The sequence below is a fragment of the Centruroides vittatus genome, unplaced genomic scaffold (assembly GCF_030686945.1).
Source record: "Centruroides vittatus isolate TY-2023 unplaced genomic scaffold, ASM3068694v2 contig_796, whole genome shotgun sequence".
In the NCBI taxonomy this organism is placed as follows: Eukaryota; Metazoa; Arthropoda; class Arachnida; order Scorpiones; family Buthidae; genus Centruroides; species Centruroides vittatus.
In genome coordinates, this window is record NW_027122513.1 from 711327 (window position 1) to 734426 (window position 23100).

The 23100-nt window shown below is 29.6% G+C and overlaps 1 protein-coding gene across 5 annotated transcripts in view; it reads right to left on the reverse strand.

Moving 5' to 3' along the window:
• LOC136981825 (neurexin 1-like) overlaps positions 1-18767 on the reverse strand; it is a 191201-nt gene extending 172434 nt beyond the window's left edge. For 3 of the 5 annotated variants that reach the window (XM_067278199.1, XM_067278200.1, XM_067278194.1), the window contains exon 1: positions 18647-18748. The gene's annotated coding sequence lies outside the window, so the exon portion shown is untranslated. Of the gene's footprint in view, positions 1-18646 lie in introns of all 5 variants that reach the window. The other 2 variants (XM_067278195.1, XM_067278196.1) reach the window with 2 other exon arrangements.
• Positions 18768-23100: the final 4333 nt, after the last annotated feature.

Below are 23100 nucleotides of genomic sequence, written 5' to 3' on the forward strand. Positions count from 1 at the left end.
GATCGTTACTCTCGTGTAGAATTTTTTCTTCTTTTCCTTTATGGCACGCATCTGTCTTCCCTAATAGTTTAAATTCTTAAGTCCACGCCAGTGACACTGTAAATATTATATGTTACATATATTTTATATGTAAAAGAAGAATATTAAAAAAGTGCATTTTTTCCTACATAAATTGTTTTTCTCGTTTTAAAAATAACTAAATTATAATAATGTTTATTACCATTAATTTGAAACATGAGCCTCGACTATATGAACCGTTTCTATTGATTTCTTCAACAGTTGTTCTAGTTTTTCCACTTCATCCTTTAGAACTCCTCTCTTTTTTCCTCCGTTTTTATCTACTTTTTTCATAAGAATCGTTTTTATTTACATTGTTTACTTTAGAATTTCATCAGAAAGAGTAAATCTTAATTACGAAACGGATGTATTCATACGTTCTCTGTGTTTTATTCTTCGTTTAAACAATAAATTTTATTTAATTTAAAACTAGTTGTTTTGAAAGTATTTTTGAAAATATATAGAACAAATGCACAACTAGTTTAGAAAATATTCATGATAATAAATAATTTATTTGTTTTCTCTTCGTTTTTTTTCATTCCGTTTCTCTTCTCCATTCATTTTTATCATTTAACTGAACAAGAAAATGTTTAATAATAATATTTAAAAAAAAAGGAATAGAATAACAATTTAAGAAAAGATAATATGATAATTGCCATTTTGTTTTGCGATAGCAATACGAAAATTCGTAATAATAGCAATACACATTACTGTTCTTTTTTATTGTTATTAATCAATTGCTTAACCATCGAGTAAAGAGGAACTTTAAATTTTTCTCGTTTTTAAATGAGAAAAATTTAAATTTAATTTGTACATAAAAAAAATTCGTACAAATAAAGGAAACAATAAATTTAAAAGCAATAAAATAAACATTTTTACCCTTTTTTTCAGTAAAATTAAAGAGAAATAAGTTCACATTTTCACATCGTTTATTTTTCCTGTTTAAATTTTTATTAAATATTTAAATTTATATTTAAATATTATTTTTGATATATTCAAGCAGCGTAATATTTAGAATTTATAAAAATATCATTATAATTCGTTATAATTTATTCATATGAAAAAAAAATTTTTATGATCTTCATCGTGTAATAAAGATAAGAATTTATGTTTCCACACCTTATATTAAGACAAGATATAACATAAAAAATGAGCATGTACAGAAATCTGAAAATTACAACTTGTAAAATCATCATCGTTTAGTTATATTCACGAAATTTTGAACTGGAGAAAATGATGATAAAGATGGAAAAAAAAGAGGAAGAAGATGAAGAAAGAGATTTCATCTTCAGAATCCTCAGACACGCAACGTATTTTAACTGAATAGTGCTACAAACTTGCATTCATTTAAAATTCAAAACTTGTTTCGAGTAGCTAACTGACAGATGGCATCGCCGAGGGCGTTTCCCACTAAAAATACTTGCTTTCAAACTTGAATACTTAATGTTGTAAAAGCGCATAGATTTCAATGGTTGAATTTTTATCTTTATAAAGTTACCTGTGACATTATTATTATTGAATTAAGTAAAACGTTGTCATAATATAACCCTACCCTCGGCACAATTACATTTGTAGTTAGAAAAACAGAAATGTAACTAGATTGAGTTTTATTTCATGTTTTTTTTAATAGTTTCTACGGTGTAAATTTATTGCATAAACGTATTTTCATAGTTATTATAATTACAAATGATGTATTATTAAGTGCTTGCTATAATTTGTTGAAAGCGTTGTAACTCAAGTAAAAAAAATCTGTATCGATTAAATTGATAAAAATAACTATGCTTAGGATTCAATTTCTTGATTGATGATCTAACGATCGCATAATATTTTTCTCTTCTTTTTGCTAATGTTTCCGATAGAGTTTTCGATTCCGTAACGATAAATCGTGACGAAGTTGCGTGAATATCTCACTAAAATTTATCGAGAGACATCTAGAACTTTCCGTTTTTTCATTGGAAGACCTTCTTCATGATCGATAAGCTGGGTGAATCGCCGTTCATTGTCATATAAGGGATAAATTGTGATGAACGTGGGTCAAAGAAAAACGAATGTCTTCCTCCGTGCCGTCGCATGGTCAGGCAATCGGGAATTTAGATCTCTGGAGAATTTCCAAACCGGATGTGCTAATAGGAAATACGATATTAGGACAGCAAAAGAAAGTACGGCTCTCAGATCAAAGGCACATAAACTCTTTCATAAATTATGACAAGTCATCGGCAATCTTCATAAGCAGTAATCAAACTGCCTACTTAATTAAGCAATAATATCGATTTAATGTATAATTTAAACGCGGAATGCTTCACAAATATCCACTTTCTTACTAATTTTAAATAATAATCATTTATAAATGTATAAATAAATAAATTCTACTAAATCGTAATACCTTTAACTCGATATAATAGAGTATTACAATAAATGATCATTTTTTTAAAGATTATAAACATATGAAACTTTTTTACGATAAAAATTGATTTTTTTTCCTTACACCAAGTTTATCCTGTAAATATTAAGTGCCACTTCCTGGCACTCCCAGTCCATTTATATGATTTCTTTCTGCAGGAGAGGAACCGCTGATGCAATTTATGTAGGATCTGAAGAAGTTTTATTGAAAGTGCCTAACTCAGATTATTTATAACATCTCTGTTCAAGATAAGAATCGTTTTATATGCCGTTCAATTTATGTTTTTTACTGTTTTACATTTAAAAAGATCAAAGAGAAGTTTAAAGCTACGGAACAAAAGCGTTAAAACCAAAATCACTATTTAGTAAAACTATAATAATATAAAGCTATATTCTATGTTTTGCACTTTAAAAAAATGTAAAGAACGAGTTCATATATTATCGAAACAATCCAATTCCAGATTTCTGTTGTGGGAGCGACAAATACAGGAAATTGAAGAAGATCTGGTTGATGCAATTGAAAGACGATTTTTCTATATATATATTTTTTCCTCCGATACGAAAAAGAAAAGAAAAAAACTCCGAACAAACTATTCCACAGTTTCTGTACAACACGGTGTTGAGAAAGACCATCTGCTTCTGAAAAAAATATTAATCATTCCAACATAGATGTTTTCTTGGCAATGATACACCACTCTTTAAAGTAAATTTTGACTTTTCTATGTTATTCTAAACCGTATAACAAGGATTACGAGGTGTTTTACAGAATAACTGTAAATAAAAATCGTATAATAGTATCTTATTCAATCTTTTACAAGACGTTAACACCAAGTTTTATCAATCTTTCAACGATTCGAAGCGCATAAATCTGGTAAGACGTGTGTAAATTTAAATTTACCATAACGGTATTTTAGAGAATATTTATTATAACTTATGTAACTTTTTCTATTTTAATTAATCAATATTTTTGCTTTAAAAACTCGCAAGAGTTGTTTTTAGATATCGTTTTTTTTCATCTTCTTTTCCAAGTAGACATTTCGTGCCATCATATGACAAATCCTTTTAAGAAATGATGCATTGGCGTGTATTTATATTGAGAAATTTTTCGTTTTCATCAAATGAAAAAAAGAATTACGAATATTATATATAATATTTTCCTATCAATATTGTGAAAAATATTAAATGTTCTTTCGTAAATATAAACTGGAACCGAGTCACCCATCTATATTTATTTTTATATATTTATATACTTTCACAATTTTATATTTTTGCATGAACAAATAAAGTTACGTAGGGACGGTTTGTACTAAACATCACGCAATGTCCAGTTGTAATTAGTTAATATTTGCTCAATAAAATCCATGGAACATCTGCCACTGCCGAGTCGTCCATCATACAGAATCTGGACTGTGTTGCTCACTTATAGAAACCTGATGGAGCACACAGTGACATTTATGGTCCACCGTCACTACGGGAACAGATACCAAAACACAAAGCTTACGTGACGATTCTTATTCAAATATTCATTCGTCTGTCTCTTTTCTCATTGAAAATTTTGATGACTAAAACTGAAAGTCCTCCTGTGGCCATTTTGTTCCTTGTGATCCCACTTCAACCTACCAGATACATAAAATATGCATCACGTGTCCGATTTTTCATTCTTTTTATTGTTTTCTCGTACCGAGTTTATTATAAATTAATTTATTTTTCTTCGTCCATTGGTTAAAACTGAAAATATTCTTTTCAGATTCTCAATATTTTCTCCATATAAAACGTACAAAAAACACACGAATTTTTTTCTTTGGAATTGATGTAAAATTGATTTTAAACTTTAAAAACCTCGGTTTCTTATTTTATTAATTCTGCAGGATATCTTTAAATGGAAATTTTCATTGCTTTTCTTAATTTAATGAGGCAAAACGAATATTTTTATGCAGAATGATTTTTAAAAAAAGCATACCATTTCTAGTTAAATCACTCGAATTACAATATCTTTTTCTCGCTTTTTTTTAAAAAAAATTCTGTTTTGTATAATGAATAATGTATCAAAAACTGCATAAAAATTTTAACATTCAGAAAATTTTCTAGATTCTTTTCCATATATAAATATATGAACGTTACGAGTATTGATTCATATACTCCCAAGAATTTTATTTTATTATTATTATTTTTTTTAAAATCACTCTAAAAAACATTGCAAGAAAATCGGAAAATGTCGCACGGTTTAATAAACTTTATCAGAAATTTCTGCATTAATAGTTTATTCCGTATCATCAAAGGTTGCGGATGCATTTAATAATCAACACATCGTAACGAGTCGTAATTTCGTCGTTGTTCTACAATTTAATTTCATGGTTACACATCCTATGCGATTCTAAATATAAAATAATTTATGCTAATGGAAAATTGTTCGAACTTTATCTCTTTGAATTATTATTGTTGCGATTCTTTCGGGGGAAAAAGTAATAATAAAGCAGAAAAATCATTTATCTTTAACAAAAAAATAAAAATTTCTTTTATCAAAATTAATTATCCTATCGAAATTTTTGATTTAATAATATTTTATTTGTTTAATTTAATAAAAATTGATAAACGAATTATTATTTTTTTAAAAATATTTTTTCCTGCATTTTATTAAAGAGAAAAGTTCTTGAATGATTAAATAATTATTTATTGATTTAATAGAATTTTCTACTTTATTATATTATTAAATGGATAATTTTTCGGAAGATTTTTTTCTTTATTCTTTCGACGTAATGTTCTTAGATAGATCCCACCTATATATGTAAATTACTAGCCAAATATTATTCGTTTTAAACGTTTTAGTGATGAAATATTAATACAAATATTTACTTTTCATTTTAAAATGTAATATTAATGCAATATATATTATTGAAATAGGAAATAAAAATTAAAAGAAAGGAAAATGAAAGTTAATGGCTTTAGAAAAATGGATCTGGCCAAGCGCAGGTGGAGGATATTCTCATATAGAGAACCATATATGGTAGACGTTGTCCAATTTGTGACTGTTTCCTGCACAGAGACGATAAGAAAACTCTGCAGCATCCATCGCCACGGGGATTCGAAAACCACGTTGCTATGACAACAAAAGCAAAGCTTTCTTGCTTCTTGCTCGTAGTCGACTTCTTCAATTGTAGGGACGAGTTATGAACGCTTTATGGAATGGCGAGAACGATGTAAGACCGACAACAAATCAGAAAGGGATGGAAATTTTTATTGTCTGGACATTTATGTAACTGGCTTATTACAATATTTCAATCTCTTATGGCATTGCACCGTTGCACCAACTTCCCTTTTACTTCTTTCATCATCTTCATAAATTGATAATAGATGAATTTTATATTTTATTAGTCGAATTTCGTAATTTTTTTGTTGTTGTTGTTCTTCTCGGCAAAATAATATTATTGTGGTATACAATAGAGAATATTTAATTTTTTTGTTTTGTTTGTCCTTCTCGCCATTCTTTTTCTTCTGCTTTGAACTGCAGCGTATCCGGAAAATCCAGGAAGCAATAATTAAGTCTGTAGTCCTGAAGGAATTCTGTGCATCCGGATGGGCGTTCTTCTGTCTTTCCCAGAGGACAAAACAGAAATAATAATAATAATAATAATAATAATAAAAGAAAATAATATCGAAAATTATTACAAAACATTACATTTTTAATAATTAATTTATACATTTTTAATAATTACAAAACATTACATTTTTAATAATTATGGTTATTTTTTTAAATTTTTTATTAGGGAAATAAGGAAAAGGTAAGATATTGTTTGCGTAGCATGAAAGATGAAATAGGCGAATTGGATAATTTATATCTACTTCCTTTCGAAAGCTTGTAAATCTCACAAGACAAGTATCGATATAATTTCTAAAATGCTAAGAAAAACAGAAAACGTACCATAAGCACTCTTCATAAATATATAAAAACCTAACAACGGTTGTATATCTTTAGAGAATGTTTTCTATAATTCAGTTTTAATCTCTGAATAGAGGTTTTCATTCTATCCGAATAATAAAAAATACAATAATACGGCTTTTTATTATTATTTTTCTTCCTAAATTCTCAATTAGTAAAAGATTAAATATTGCTAAGAGCGTGCGAATGTACAATTGTAATGTTTCAAATGTGATTTAAATATAATTTAATCAGACTACCATTTGCATGAATTAACGAATGCTAATTTCGCAAACTTTCTGACAGTTTCAGCGAAATCCTTGTTGCAGATGTATTATGTCACAGTCAAGACCCCATATCTGTCATTTATATATTCAGTTCGAGCAATTGTCCAGCTGTTGTATGTCCGACGTAGAGAAGAGCTTGATAATATTTTATGTTTATGTTCATGCAAAACATTAATAAGACCCATTTTCAAACCAATTTATCATTTTTTTCAAGCTTTAAAATTGTTAAACAATTAAAAAGTTAACAAAACATAAGCGTAAATTTGGTGATTATTGCAGTTTCTGTACGCTGTTGTTATTACTATTGTTAATATTGTTTAGTACATTGTTGCTGCTGCTGATATTGCTCAGTAAGTTATAGATATTAAAGTTAGTTAGTTATATAGTAGTTAGTTATATAGTTAGTTAGTTATATAGTAGTAGTTAGTTATATAGTTAGTTAGTTATATAGTTATAGTTATATATTTATTATTGTTATTCTAATGAATTCTACTCCAAAACTTTATTAAGTTATGTTACATCTCAAATATAAACATAACTACGCTGCTGTTTTGAGGTAATTATTATAGTTTTTATTACGGAAAGATTAAATAAATCTGAAATATCAGCATAATAATCTAAAATATAATTAAAATTTTCTAAAATAGAAGCATTTGTTTTACACAGTAACAGTTATTGTTGCTCTAGTATAAATATTGTTGTTATTATTATTATTATTATTATTGCGCGGTATAATTGTTGTTATTCTCTAACATCTTTGTTGCTGTTGTTATTGCTCTGATGTAACTCTTCTAGTTTTAATTTTTACCGAAAAAGTTATAACATCATTCATGTAAATAATGATAAAATTAATTTAAAAATTTGTTTGTCCAGGAATTTTAAATATTAAAATTTATTTTTGTATGTTTCGTTGCCGTTTACATTTCTTAATTTAATATACTAAAATTTTAATTAATTTAATTTCAAATATTTTTGAATTAAATTAAATAAACAAACAGAATTAATTCTAATATTCATAAATTCGTCCTTTTTATCCTTAAAAACTAAAGATTTTTAATCTGTTAGCGTTTTTCTTTCCATGTTCTTCCGCGAATTTATTATAATATTTAAAAATTTATCAAAAATATCGATAAATATTAATTATGTTTTTTGTTCTACGGTTAAACATCATCGAAATTACGGTAAATAAAAACTCAAATCTTATATAATTAGCTATCTGGATTAATAGAATAACAAGTAATTATTGAACTAACGTATGCAACAAGCCATTTATAATCCAGAATGGCTCATTTGAATAAATGCGGAATCGCAACTCTCTTAATTGCAAAAACGGCAGCTTTATAGGAGGAACTAAGCAAGCGAGAAGATGGAGAGCAATGCCAATGATCACCAAGGCAACAGCACGATTTTCACTAGCGGGTCAGAGGCAACTTGCATTTGGTCTTCGCAAGAAGATAAACAAACTAGCCTGCAGTATAGCAGACCGTAAAATCAAGCTAGAGTGACGGGTTAAGATCGGAGTTTTGATAGAAAGTCAAGATAACGGCTTAGCGGATGGGTTAACTCTCTCGTTTTATCGTTGGTCGACACATCGTCAAGCACGGCATTCTACTCGTCCGGCCGTAAATTTAAACGGTTTTCTCTTCCGAACGCTCCTTTATACAGACTTTCAACTGTTTTCTCTCTTCTTCAATCCACAAGTGTCGCACCGCATCCCAAATCTCTATCCAATAACTTCACCATTTCAATTTTCCAATAATTATCCGATAAACTCGTAATTACGAAAATTGAGCGACGTTTGACAGTCGAAACAATAACGGAATTTCTATTGGAAAATATATAATTCTGTATCATTTGACTCCCAAAAAGAATTTTAATTTTATAATTTACATTTTAAACATCGGACTTTAAAAAGTCCGATCGGAGAAAAATAATTTCCCTATTATTTCTATTATTTTCAAGCTAATTTTTTAATATATAAAATATATATATATCGTTTAGTAAAGAAAAATATAACGAAAAAGAAAAATCACTTAAAGAAAGTTTAGATATATATATATATATATATATATATATTTTTTTATTTTAGTCTCTCTCAAAAAAGAGGAGTGAGACTTACTTCTATTGGAAAGATCTTAGATAAAACGATAATTTTGATTTATGATAGCTTAACTCGCACTATCTACCGAATCCCGAGAAACATTCGAATCTCACAGGAAATACTGGACGTCACGTGACGAATGTACCAAGTTTCGAAATTCCTTTGCGACCTTCTATCATGTGACAATGACATCGATCCCATTTTGATTGAGAACATTTTCTACTTCGAAAATTTTTCTCTCCAGAGTAGTCGGGAAGAAATGAAATGTCTACCATAATAGCCATCACTTCCCATCATCCTATTCACATAAAAAATGTAGAGAGAAAAAGAGAGGGGTAGGAAAACAATTTTTAAATAAGTTAGAACCACGAAGTTCGAGTCAGTTTACAGGAAAAAAAGATAGAGGTTTGTTTACGTGGACTGCATTTATCAATACACTACTCATAGTGTTTTAGTCCAGCTAAGAGTGGTGCCAAGCAATGAACCCTTTCTGGTCCGTCAGATGTTTCTGACGCTTTCAATTGCTGCGCCTGTCCGGCAAAACTATCCTGGATGACGTATGACGTCACGGAACAGCGCTTTCCTTAATTACCTATCGGATGAAGCGGATAATTAACCGTCAGCACATTCCCCTTTATGGCCCACTTTCGAATCTATTCTCTCTCATATAGACACACTTATCGTACATCTGGTCTTATCTGGCCAGATGCTCCTATAAAAAAATTTACTTTGCGGAATACTTTGTTGAAGAGGGAAACATCTTTTAAATCGTAATTTTCTTACTTTCTAAATGTACTTTTTGATCGTTTCGCTAAATTTTTAAACATAAACAAAGTGTCTTAATCGATTAAATTAACTCGTTTTACAAAAATAGCTTCTGGCATTTCTATTAGTGTTTTATTTAATTTTGAAATTACTAAACAGACAAATCTTTTAAATATATCCTGAATTCCTTTATTTTACTCTCTTGTTAAACTACTAAAACTTAAATTTTATGAAAAGATTTAAACATTAAAAATCTATTTACAATTGCTGCCCCTTCTATTTGCCCGACGGAATTATTGTAAACAATCAAAATCGATATAAATATTAAGTTTGAAATTACTAAATTTCAACAAAAATATCATTGATTTTTCATTTAAATTAATATGTTTTCGTGTAAAAGATTCTTAACATTTCTCATAAATAAATAAAACATAACGTTAAAAGCCCAAAATATACTTAATTTTAACTGAAACTTAGTTGTTAAATTACACAAAAACTGAATATTTCTGTCAAAAATATCACCATTATAAATTATTGAAATCGATTTTTACAAATATCGACTATTAAACTGCCAAATTTCCAATTTTCTAATTACATACAGGCTATCACATTCAATATTTTAAATTAAAATTAAAATTGATAAAGTTTACATCTGTCAATGTTAGAAAAATTGAATAACGATAGCGACAAAATTGAAATGTCATTAAAAATATGAAATTAATAATATTAAGATATTGGAATCGAAATTTTAAAATCTGTTAATGACTGATTATGATTAAACGATTTAAAATTTTGGAATTGATTAATGGAGAAATAAAACTTGTAAATCTTGATATTAGCATTGAGAAATGTTGATGATAATTTTCTTTTGAGTAGGAAAAAGCGAGTAAAATGGGATCTTGATCATTTTCACTTATTCAAGGCAAGACAATTTTAAAAGTTTTTTATGGAGGGCATCAAAGCTAATCGGATGTATTTGATTACAATGTCACCACAGACAAGAGAAAAACGCCTGGGATGTTCCCTTGGCGAGGATCATTAGTAGAGATTCGGCGCAGTAACCTTAACAACGAGCAACATCATTCCTCCTCTCGACAAGACTCCAATCGACAAATTAGTCGCCTGTTTCCTAACTTTGAGGCAAAACTCTATATCCTCTTTGGGACGAGTGCAATCATCGACGACTTAACAATACAACTATGAGAAGTTCGGACTGAAATCCCCATAGCCTAAAATATCGCCAGTATGAAAAGTTTTCGACAATCGAAAGCGGATCGTATATTGAATTATTAAGTGTAAACTTAAGAGTGTCTAGATTGCAATTTTTACTTTGACTTTTGGACGTAGGAGGAGTGTTTTCTTTTTTTTCCACTCCGCTAATCCTGATTTATGGCGTATAGTCAATAGACTAATCCCAGAGAAAGAAGAAAGGTCAGTGGGAGTAGAATAGTGACTAAAAAACTTCAACAGAAACTATAATCGGAGAACGAATCAATTATTTTCTCTCTTTAAGTCGCCTTTTTGAGAGATGAATGGACTTATACTCCTTCTTTTATTCTCCATGTCGTATGGAATTATTCATTTTCTATCGAAGTAACTATTTGTCTTTGAAGAAGGATAACTTTCTGTTCTAATTATAGAAAAGAAGAAACGCCCAATATACTCTATTATTATTATTATCATAGTCATCATTATCCCGTATAAATAACAAAATCAATCTCTGTTTACAATATAAGGTAAGTTACGTATCGGTTATCGCGTGCGATACTATGGAAAAAAATTGATACGTACTATTCATTAAAATTCTTCGGATTCTTTACATTTTGATTAATATTGTAAAAATCATTTTGAAGTAATGAAAATCCGCTGTTGGCCGTTTTTATCGTTTTATTGGCTCATCAGCCTTATTATCATTACTTCCATTATTAAGCGCCGTGCATCGGTATTCTTTCAGGTGCTATAAAAATAGCAACAAAGGATTTAGAAAAAGTGAAAAAAAAATCCCGTTTCTTCTTCTTCTTCTTTTTGCTTCTATTTAGCGGGAAAGTTGTGATAGTGGCGCCGTATCCGAGTGGAGACATCCACGATGGAGTCTGTCACCATGACAACAAGAGTGGATCATTTTATTGATAGGGAAGAATTGAAATATCTAAGGCAATAAACCAATATTGTAAAATTCATAAATTCTGATTAAAAAGTAAATTAATTTAGCTCAACTCAAGTAACAATTATAAATCTGTTTTATGGCATTCCAATGAAAACTTTTCTTTTTCATCTCGATAATTTATCTTTATCAAAATAAATCTAAAGTTTCGAAAGAAATTTTGTCATTCTTTGCATATTCTACATGAACTTCCATAATAGTTTCTCTGGAGATTTTTTCTTAGAACAGGATTAGATGCAAAAATATCAGGGAATATAAAATAAATTTCCAATTCGTATAACTCATCCAATCGATTTTTAAATCGGTGCAATATATCAAAAACCAGTTTAGACTAGAAAACGAAGTTTTTCTCACTTTTCTCTCGGAAGAGGGGATTTCATCTCTCAGGTGACATTGTCCGCATCGTTGGATAGGAGCCAAACCCCATGAATCACATGATTGTCGTCTCCGGTTCCCATTGGAGCATTTGTTCGAATATCCTTTTTGTCCTCTTTGTTTATCTTCGATATAAGTCTTGATTTACCAATTTCTGTACGCAAATATCCATAGTTTGCCATGAATCTTTGCATATATCTCTTCTTCCACTGGGTTATCGAGTTTCTTCGATATCAGTTATAACCATTTTTTTATCCAGATTATACATAAAATATAGAAAAAATAAATTTATTTTCTAAACGATAATCGCCGAATTTCCAATGCCATATTTCTCTACTTTTCATCTATAATAACTCATTCCTGAGTTATAAAAATTTATATAAAAGTTATGAAAATTGAAGAAATATTGAATTTTACACACTTTAAATTATTTTATACATATAACCACTTTTATGTAATATTTACTCATTTAACTTTCATTGGAAAAATTAAAATAAGAACAATCGATTTTTGCGAAGGTTGCGTTATAAATAGTAACATAGATTCTATCTTGTAAAGACCGCCTAAAAGTAGCATTTAAACAATTATATTGTTTACAAGAGTAATAAAATTGTACGATAAGACAGAAATTTACCTATTTATATAAATATTAAAATTATATATCGGCATATCCCAAACTGAATGTTTCAATAGTTAGCTATAGAGCAGAAGTGTCACTCAGTCGATCGCTGATCCGCATGGCTGCAGGACACAAGGGATCTTCTCAAACCATCTATTGATAGAAATGACTTATTAAAAGGTCCTAAGAGTACATAGATCAAAGGAACGTTGCTGACAGTTTAATAATTAAATCTCTCTGCATGCAATAATATCCGAATTTCAAAGCAAAATGTCGTGATGTCGTGCGATTGATATGAAACTTGTGCATAAATAGTATTTTTTAATAATTTAACTGTCTTTATGTAGGGGAAAAAAACCACTTTTGGTGTTACATTTACAACTTATAAGAATTCTTATAAATTTTAGTCTTAGTCGTTAATAAATAAGTTTCAATAATTAAATAAACATCAACTTGTATAGCTTCGGAATGGAACAAGAATGGCTTCCGTAAACTAATTTTTATCTCAGAATTCTAATGGAAAAAATACATACATATATATAAGGCGATAAATTTTTCTTAAATATTTTGTATAATGTTTTTCATAAATTGGAGTTTTTAAATGATTTTTCTAAATTCGAGTAATTGTAAATTAATAATATAATGCAAATTAATATAAGAATTAATCTGTAAATTTTGGCAAACTGTGCAAATTTATATAATTTAAATTTTGATATATATTTTATATATATCAGGCTGCAATCTGGCACGCCTGTATTGTCAAAGGAAAAGTATGATGTACAGGGGCAAGTCACTACTAATTTGAAGTGGAGAGTATATATTTTAAATTAAATAAATTAAAAATAGGATTAAAAATTGCAACCTGGCATTGAGACGATGTCACAATAAATAACTGCTCGTTTCTTTTAAATTTTTGCCTGCCAATAGAGAAACTTATAACATTATATATATATCAATTTCAGAAGTTTCATTAAGAATATAACAAGAATCTTAAAACAAAATTGAAAACTTTTCGAGCGAATTTACATAGTCATTTTACGAATTTCATTATTATTAACAAGCAAGAGTTAAAAACAATAAAAATATTTCAGTTTTGTAAATGTTATCTTCTATCAAAAGTTGAATTTTCAATTATTATAAATAAAATTTGCAACTACAATGTCGAGAAATAATAAATATTTCATAAAATATACTGTTTTAAAACGAACAGTTTAAGCTCTGAAAAAATAATATAGTTTAAATTCCCGAATATTATATAATCTCTATGTTCTTCAAAACATATTTCGTGACATAGTCGAGTTTTCCAGATAAAACAACTTATAAACACATCAAGAAAGATGAAATAGGTATTAAAAACTTCAGCAACGTTTGAACATTGCCATTGGAAGAGTACTTTCTGCTGTAAGACCTATTCGCTTGTCAAAAATTATACTTGGAAATTCTACAGGTGATGGAGTTGACCAAGTTAGCAAAAACGAACAACACAGACGAATCTTTCATTTATCTGATTGGACGTTGTGGACAACTGTAACAATGACAGATATGACCTCAAGGGGCATCGATTTTCTGTTTATGATGTGCGTGACTCGTCTAAGTTCTGAGTTTCGGTTTTTATAATCTCCCAAAATAATATTCATTTATATAGTTCAATTGTACTCGACGTTATTTAATACCTGTTCAGAGAAGAATATCTTCACTCAGTTACACGAATGCTATATTTATTATGAAAATTATATGTTTCATTTGATTTTTTTTCTTTTCTTTTTTAGGTAGCTTTCATGCAACAAAAGGTTTCAGTAGAATTTTTATCGAAAAAAAGTAATAAGGATCTGTCAATTTCCCATATATATAAAATATATATTCTAGAAATATCTGAAAACTTTAATTGTAGTTATGTCCTTATTATAAATAAAGAATATTTAATACTTTTTCTGTCGAAATGTGAAGAAAAAAATAATGAAAAATTAATATAAAATTTAGAAATTTAGAATGTTAAAAAAATATAAAAATAATAAAACTGCAATATATTTTTGCATATATCTCATTAATTCTGTTATTTTAAAGAAATTTAATACAGTCCTTAAAAATCGGCAGCGGAAGTTAATGGATAAGATAACTAATGGAATTTTATATATATATATATTTATGTAAAATCCGATGAAATTTTTATGGTTATTTTAAATAAAATATATATTTTACGATTTGGTATAACAATAACTCACAATCATAAAGTGGCATGTTAATGCTTGCTTTCGATTCTAAATTTGTTGCTAAGATGATTTCACGACAATGCATTTGAATTCTGAGGCAAAGACACCATTACAGGCGCAAGGATCTTTACTGTTTCATTTTATGATGTATTTTTTTTTTTCCGGTGATGCTAAAGCTTTTTTGTTAATCAACATTTATTTATGGATAAAGCTTGCTAAGATTTCCACTTTTAGATTTTCTATGTGTATATTTTTTCAATTTTCTTAGCGGGATCAATGGCCACCGATTATTAAAAAAGTGCATTTTCTATTCTTCTCGCTTTCCTTTTCTCAGTTAAATATAAAATTCAACAATTCGTTCCTATTACATTAAGTTTGTCGGTAATCAGGATAATGTGCTCGGAAGTGGACATTTCGCTTCATTATCTCTGACCGTCTGTTTGAGTGCTCGCTCTGTTAACTTCATATTTTATTGACAGAAACGGGTCAGAGTTCAGATTATTTTTCGAAGACTACGCCCCGTCTTTTACGTACATTTATATAGGAAAGGGGAGGGAATTTTACGAGGAAAAATGACAGAACTGAATAAAACTTTTGGTTAAATTTAATGAAACTATTTCAAAATAAAATCCTAGGAGCGATTCGTCGAACTGTTTTAATATTAAAAAGATTTTTCCAATATTTTTTCCTCTACTAATAAAATTTTTAAATTGAGCAATTCTAACTTACTTTATATTTCCTCTTATTTAAAACACACAAAAGAGCTATAAAAATGAATACTTTCGACTCAATTATTAAAGACCGATATTGGAAATTCCGGATAGAAAATGGACAAAATTGATCACATTTTGTGACCTAAAATATAGTTGCGGCACGTATTTCAGTTGTATTCCGTGTTTAGCTTAACGACCTTGTTATAAATGGTACAGTCAGGAGAACATGCAAACATATAATTTTTACATGCGAGATATTTGCCATTCTAGCCATTTCTGAGGGCGATAATGTTTGTCTTTAATAGTGTACAAAGATAAATACAGTCGACCGCGTAAATTTTCGATAATTAAAGGTTTAACTGTACCCGTACAGAGTAACTCTTCGTTAATCGGAAAGCGCGAAGGCATTTCCTCTATCGTTTCCAACATTTTTCTGAAGGAGATTTAAGTCTGCCATTAAAATATCATTGTGATTATAGATAAACTGTTTGAGAAACAAAAGTCGGTCTGTTCTCGGCACGGAGCGCATTCCGTGGTTTCGAGTGAATGGTGCAGTTAAGCACTGACTAGCCGACCATTGGTCATTAAGTCTAACGCCGGGTGCAGCTTTCCTAATGATGCCGAGACGTCACCAACCATGTCACAGCACCGCCTAGCTACCTCCTAATTGCTCAGACTTGATTTCCATGCCTCCTCTTCTTTTTTTTTTACTACATTGTTAAGAAACCTTCCTACTTAAATTGCGGTTTTCTTTTGCTTTTCCAAATACAGAAATATAAAATAAAAATTGGAATATAAAAGAATATATATATATATATATATATATATATATATATATATATATATATAATATATATAATATCTACCTAGCGAAACGTTTCTTATTAGAAGTAAAATTGCAATACGGAGAAAATCTTGAGTGAATAGGAAAGTGGAGTAGTGCATTTCCTTCTCTGGTCAAGGATTGTTGTATCTATGTGGAAAAGAAAAGAAGAACGACGATCAATTTCTTTCCATCTCGACCTATTTTCCTGCTTTTTCACGAAAGCGTAAGTTTCATCCGATGATTCTTGCCGTACTTTGAGTTATATATACATTCTCTCACGTAATACACGAGCGGGTTGGCTCCACGAAAGAAATACAACCCAGAACAAATTGACTCTTAAAAGTAACAATTTTTCTTGCAACAACTTTGTTGTTTTGTGAACAAATTACCGATACAGATGCAGAGAAAAGTTTGAGAGCTTGTGCTGCTTTTGATAAATGACTGATACAGAAAAGTAATTATCGAACGCCACATTTCATGGAACGAGGAAGGAACATCGTTCGAACTTATGATCTATGATATAATTTGACAGATTTAGTTATTTGTACAACATATGGATGAAATAAAAGAAACTGTCATTGAAATATTAAGAAAAGGACTGATGCTATTTTTTATGGCTCTATTACGTAAATTACTTCTCCTGTATCCGTAACGATGTTAATATCGTTACATATAGTAAACATTAAATCTGGCACGAATGTTTGTTGTAGCAATTATGTAGAACAGACGTCTAGTTTAAACCAATTGAAGATATGTTTTTTTCTTTTTGAAAATTTATTACAACCAGAAATTTCAGTACGTAAAAGAAAGAAAAAATTGGCATCGTTTACCAGGCAACGACACTGTAAACAAGCGAGACAATGTGACTTTATACGAAGCGAACAAATAATGTATAGGGAATCTTTACATTGTCAAGTAGCTAAATCGATCAGGCGCATTATTGTCACGAAAACTGTCACGTTCACGTGGGCAACGCCAACTTTCGACGTCTTTTTATCGAGTTTGATACTCGATGACAAAGTATTAAACCTTATGCGCTAATACATCTTCCACTTAATCTATCGGTCTATCCCCGAAAAAGAATTTTACCCTGGCATACTGCATTTTAATGCTCATATACAAATAAAGTAAAGAGGAGAGAATCAACAGTTGATCAACTATCGTAGGAAATCTTTCTATTCTCCTCGAGACGTTTAAGTATTCAAATTAGCGCGAACATAGAGAGGTATTTTTCTGCATTCTTGAAAATATCGTTGCTATAGCAACGGGAGACAGGCTCTTCTGCATCCGGAAAAGTGAAATTCTTGTTGGCAGGAATGTGTTCCTTATATATATATATATATATATACATATATACACATACATACATAAGCACATTTATTGCATACCAACTCTTTTATGAGAACTTTAATGTAGTAAGTTTCTTTTAAAGGTGATACACTCTGCCAAATATAAACTGCTTATTATACTTTCTATAAAGTAGTAAATGTAATTACAAATTCTGGCAATTACTCTGTGAAAAAGAAAGGAGCACACTTTTTTCTTCCTTTATACAAGTCGGTACAACACTAGTTAAAGATCATCGCCATTCGATAATCATTGTTGCAATAATAAAATCGTCTGGTGTAGAAGCCATTCAAACGGATTTTGAATGACAATTGGCAAATCAATTAAAATTAAATTTGTTGGAGCGGAAATACCGGGTTCGATTACCATTACGGACGCCATCTAGCGGTGTGAGAACAATTCATTACGACTATCTTCTATAATATCTAACCTAACAAGTAAATTACTAAATTAGAAAAACTAAAGTATTTCAAATGTTCTGTTAATTAAAACATCCCAATTGATTTTTTTAAAATTCTTTTGGTTGAATTTAATAAGAAACATTTTGAAATTTCTGTATTGAAATTCTTGAATTTTGAAGAAATTCAAATTTCAAATTTTATTATTTTTCGAAGAAAAAATGTCATTTCTTTTATAAAAGTGTTCGAGAAACGAAACTGTATTATAAACATTTATCATAATTAGCATCATTTGTGTGTATTTTTTTTAATTCTTGTCCCACTAAATTTTCTTTAAAAAAAATAAAAGTAAGTAATTCTATAATATAAAAAGCAATTTTATGCTTTTATAAAGAGAAGGAAAAAATGATAGAATATTTGATAATTATTTTGGTTTGTAAAATTTTTCCAGAACTTATGGAAACTTACCTGTGTGTTGTCACATCTGGTCAGCCGATAGAGTGGATGTCACTATCCTCTTCAATAAGAATGCATACGAGGCTGTCTCACAGCTCACCACTGAATGGCATCTCTGGTCTGTGCTTTCTCTTGGCTACTACCTGATCGATCCGTACATATGTACATTTCGTACTCTTAGCGCCATCTCTTAACACGCCAATCGTCTATCGTTTCCAAAAAGGTTATCTCTCTCTAGAAAATTAATGATATTAAACCAGTCATCTCTCGAGATTACTAAGGAAAATACACAACATATCATTACTAGACATCTTGTGCTGATTCCCTTCGTCTAAAAAATTCAAATATCTTCTTATTAAATTGATATAATTTATTGTGTTTACCGAAATTAGAAACTATTTATATATATATATTATTAATAAATACTTTTTATATTCTTATAAATATTTATTATTTTGTTTAAATTAATTTTCCATACATTACTGGATCTGAAAGCTTGTATCTATATTAAAAACATTTTACATTTTATACGTTTTGTTAAGATTTACTTTATAATTTTATAATTATCGAAAATAATTTAAATAGGGTTTTAAAAAATTTTTAATTTTATATATTTTCTTTAATTTATCGATAGAATTTAATAAATACGCTTTATTTTATTGTTAAGAAGAGACATTTTTATCTCGGTTATCAGTCGATTGTATTATAGAGTAGGAAATTAACACGCTTTGTGTAGATTTGTTCACGTTTGTGCATTATCATTTTATTGTTGTGTGTGTGTATTTGGCTTGTTTATTGTGCTGGTTGGTGTATTTAGTGAGCTCCGAACAAGGAAACTAAGAAACAGTAAGCGATCGTTGTTGGAGCACAAACTAAGCCGACGACAAAGAGGATGATCTCTGCCTTACATAAGATTCTTTCGACTATTTTAAGAGGATTGGACAAGAACAAAACTCAAATCTTAACAATTGAAAAAAAAATTGTTAAAGTTGCCCCTTATCTGTTCATTAGAACGAAAGTCTAAGCTCTTACTGTAGCTTTCGTTTCGCAGATCGTCTTTCTAATACCACATTACATCAGATAATATATTTCTATCTGAATTACTATAAATTTAGTTTGTAAGTAATGTTTACTTTTCTCTCCATATAGTTATTTAGCTATGGATTCATTGATTAATTGATTGAATCATTCTCTTATAACTGCCTGGGAATCCTGACACGAATCATCGATAGATCGTTATGAAGCCGTTAGGTATATTTTTTTTTTAACGAAAGAGCAGGATGAAATTTGTCTAATAATCCATCGATCAATCAACTGTCAGTTTAAGTTCTGCTCAGAATGGTACTTAATCAGTTTAGCTTCCTAACTATGCAACAGTTATCGATGTTTCCAAATATTACGTAATGAACGGAATTTTACAAATATTTTACTAATAATTACTGGTGAATCTGGTTCTCTGTTAAGGATTTCACTCTTAAGCAGATCTTTATTGATATTTTTTACAGGAGGAAAAAAATAAAAATTCTTCCTCGAACTATACGAGAAAGAAAGAAAGCTATTTTGCTCTTCTATATATGAAAATTCGTATAGATATAAGTTTATAGAGAAACTTATTATCACTGGAAGAAAAAGAATCCTGTCTAAATGTAAATGTTTGCAAAAATATAGTGGGAAAAAATTGTATGCCAAAGGCACCTCTGGTTGTAGCTTGTACTGCAAATATTTGTAGCTTTATATAACTCATAACGCATTCTCCAACCGAATCTATAAGAAAAGATTGATCAATTTGAGATTCTATTAATGAAATGATCAATTGAACGAAAGAATGAAAAACATTAAAAGTGATTTCAATAACAAACACTGGCGAGAGAAAGAAAAACTTCTTCAATTTTTTCCCACTTCCAAACGGAGAATTGAATTTCGGTGGTTGAAAGCAATCAGGTGATGACGACTGAGAAGAAAACTTTCATTTCTTCTAATATGAAAAGTTTTCCTCCTTTTTCTTCTTATTTTAATAATATTAAGGTTTCTAACGCTGCACGAAATCGAGTAATTAATCTAGAAGAGTGTTTTCTGTCTCCTTTGTAATTTTGTATGAGGTCGAATTTTGTATCTTACGTAATCCAACGTGGATGGAAATGCATTGTTGACGCAATGGAAAATCTAGTTAGTCGGGCCAATACCGGAAATCAGAGACGCTCTCGATCCAGTACGGCTTATTAGGCGGAAGTGGAAAGGGATGAGAGTGATGTGCAGGAAGCACTCACGTATCTGCGCCGTCAAACAAAGATTCGCAGACAAATAACGTCTCTGCAGACTTAATTCTTGCATCCAAGCTTCATTAGATGCTATCGAGTAGTTTACAAAGGAGTTTCAATTAAAGTAAACACGTACAGAAACGAAATTTCCGGTCAAAAACTGTCGTCGAACATAAATTCGCCAGAGAGAAAGGGAAAAGTTAAGACTCACATGACTTCGAATTTATTGAAAGCATCGAATTCTATTAATAAAAATCCATTGGAATCTTTTCGTAAGTTAAAAGTGATTCATTGCTCTCGCGAAGTGCGAGTGACATAAGGAAACGTGATTCATTGCCGAAGCAGTGGAGTGAATAAATGACGTAAGATTGCATACCAACCTGATTCATTGCATGTGCAATCGGGTGAGTGATAATTAATGGCAAAATGGAACATCGTAAAGTGGACAAAAATTCTAAGATTGAAGTTGACATTAGAAAAGAAAGTTTCGCTCCGCCAGGAATATGGGATTAAGAAGCATATAACCTTTGAGACTTTTCCCGAGGTTACTCGTTCGCCTTATCTGTTCCGGACCATTGATTAGACGTCTCTAAAGTAATTAGGTTTATGCCGACGTCATACAATCCCTGTTATTCTTAATAGTTAACCAAAGTATAAGTATCCCCTATTGTTTAATGATCGTCTTCGTAATAGTTCCTTTCTCATCTTTTCCTCCCCCTCTCCCTTCTCCTTCTTTAATACCCTTTTTTAGAATTAAATTTACGAAAATTACAATTTCTAAAATAACAAATTGAGATTAAATTTTCAAAAATGATCATCGTTTATTTTTATAAACCTCCTTTAAATATCAAAAATAATTTCCGGATATCTACATCAAAAAATAACATTCAAACTTAAAGAAATATTATTTTTCCCCCTCCCCTCCCCGTCTTAATTATAGTTCGAGCATCAGGAAATTTTTATTTATTTATTTATTTACTCCCATGTCGACTTTTCTTTCTATTTGTTGCCGTTGAAATCCATAAAATTTGATCGGTACGACGAAGCAAAAGCAGACGTTACAAATACTTCTCGCCACTATAAGCGAGGTTTATGATTGGTCAAACCACTGGAGGTTGTAAATAATTGATTAGTCAGAGTTGATAGGACAGACATAATTGAAAAAAGTTGTAAGATTGCGAGCGGGCAGTTTTATGGAACCTTTGCGAATGGATCACTAAAGCATCGATTCGACAAACAAAACGAAATTACAAAATATAATAAGGTATGTGGTTGATTTATTCTCGTTCTCGAAAGAGTTATTTATAGTTTACGTTTAATTTCTTTTGTTGAATCTTCTAAGAATCTGAAAATCGAAACGTGCTCGATGTTGCGTACATAAAATGTATTTAAGGTCTTAGAAACACGCGTTAAAGTAGAGTTTTATAACAAATAATTCCGTATTTCGGAGCAGGTACCAGGTATAAAATCAGTAAATAGTAGTACAGTTATTCGACAATTTTCAGAATTTTCTTATATCACGTGTAATGAACTGCAAGATTTATGTAAATTATTAAAGAATTGCATTAACACTTTCGTTTCGCCAACTAAATTGCTACATTCATTTTCTATTCTTTTAAAAACGGCATTAATGAAAGGTCCTTCACCTTATGCAAACCTCCGTCTATTCCAGATTAAACTCATATTCAACTTTTATTAAATTAAATGGAATTTTCAATGGATAAACTAAAGGCAAAAAAAAATTATTTCTATTAAATATAATTCAGTAAATTTGTTATTCAAATTAAATTTTTGGTTATTAAATTTCCACATTCTTCGAAGTAAGGAAAACGTTTAGTGACATTTATCACGAATTATTCGTTTCCGAGAAAGTTATGAGCAAATATTTAGCATTATCAGTAATTTTAAACATTGATTGTCCTTTCCATACTGCACTTTCATCATTTTATAAACTCCATTTTCTTATTTTTCCTTTCTTCTCTCTACTAAAAAAAATAAACAACATAAATTGCCTTGGTTTTCTTTTTGAAAAATTAAAATGTCAATAATAAAAAGTAAATAATATCAACAGAAATGTATTTATATAAATTCGATTATTTTAAAATTAAAAGATAGAGGTTATAGAATATGTTTACGTTCAACGTAAGTAGATACGGGAACAAAGGAGTACGATATTCGAGTCTGTCTGTCAGTCAGATCGAAGATTTC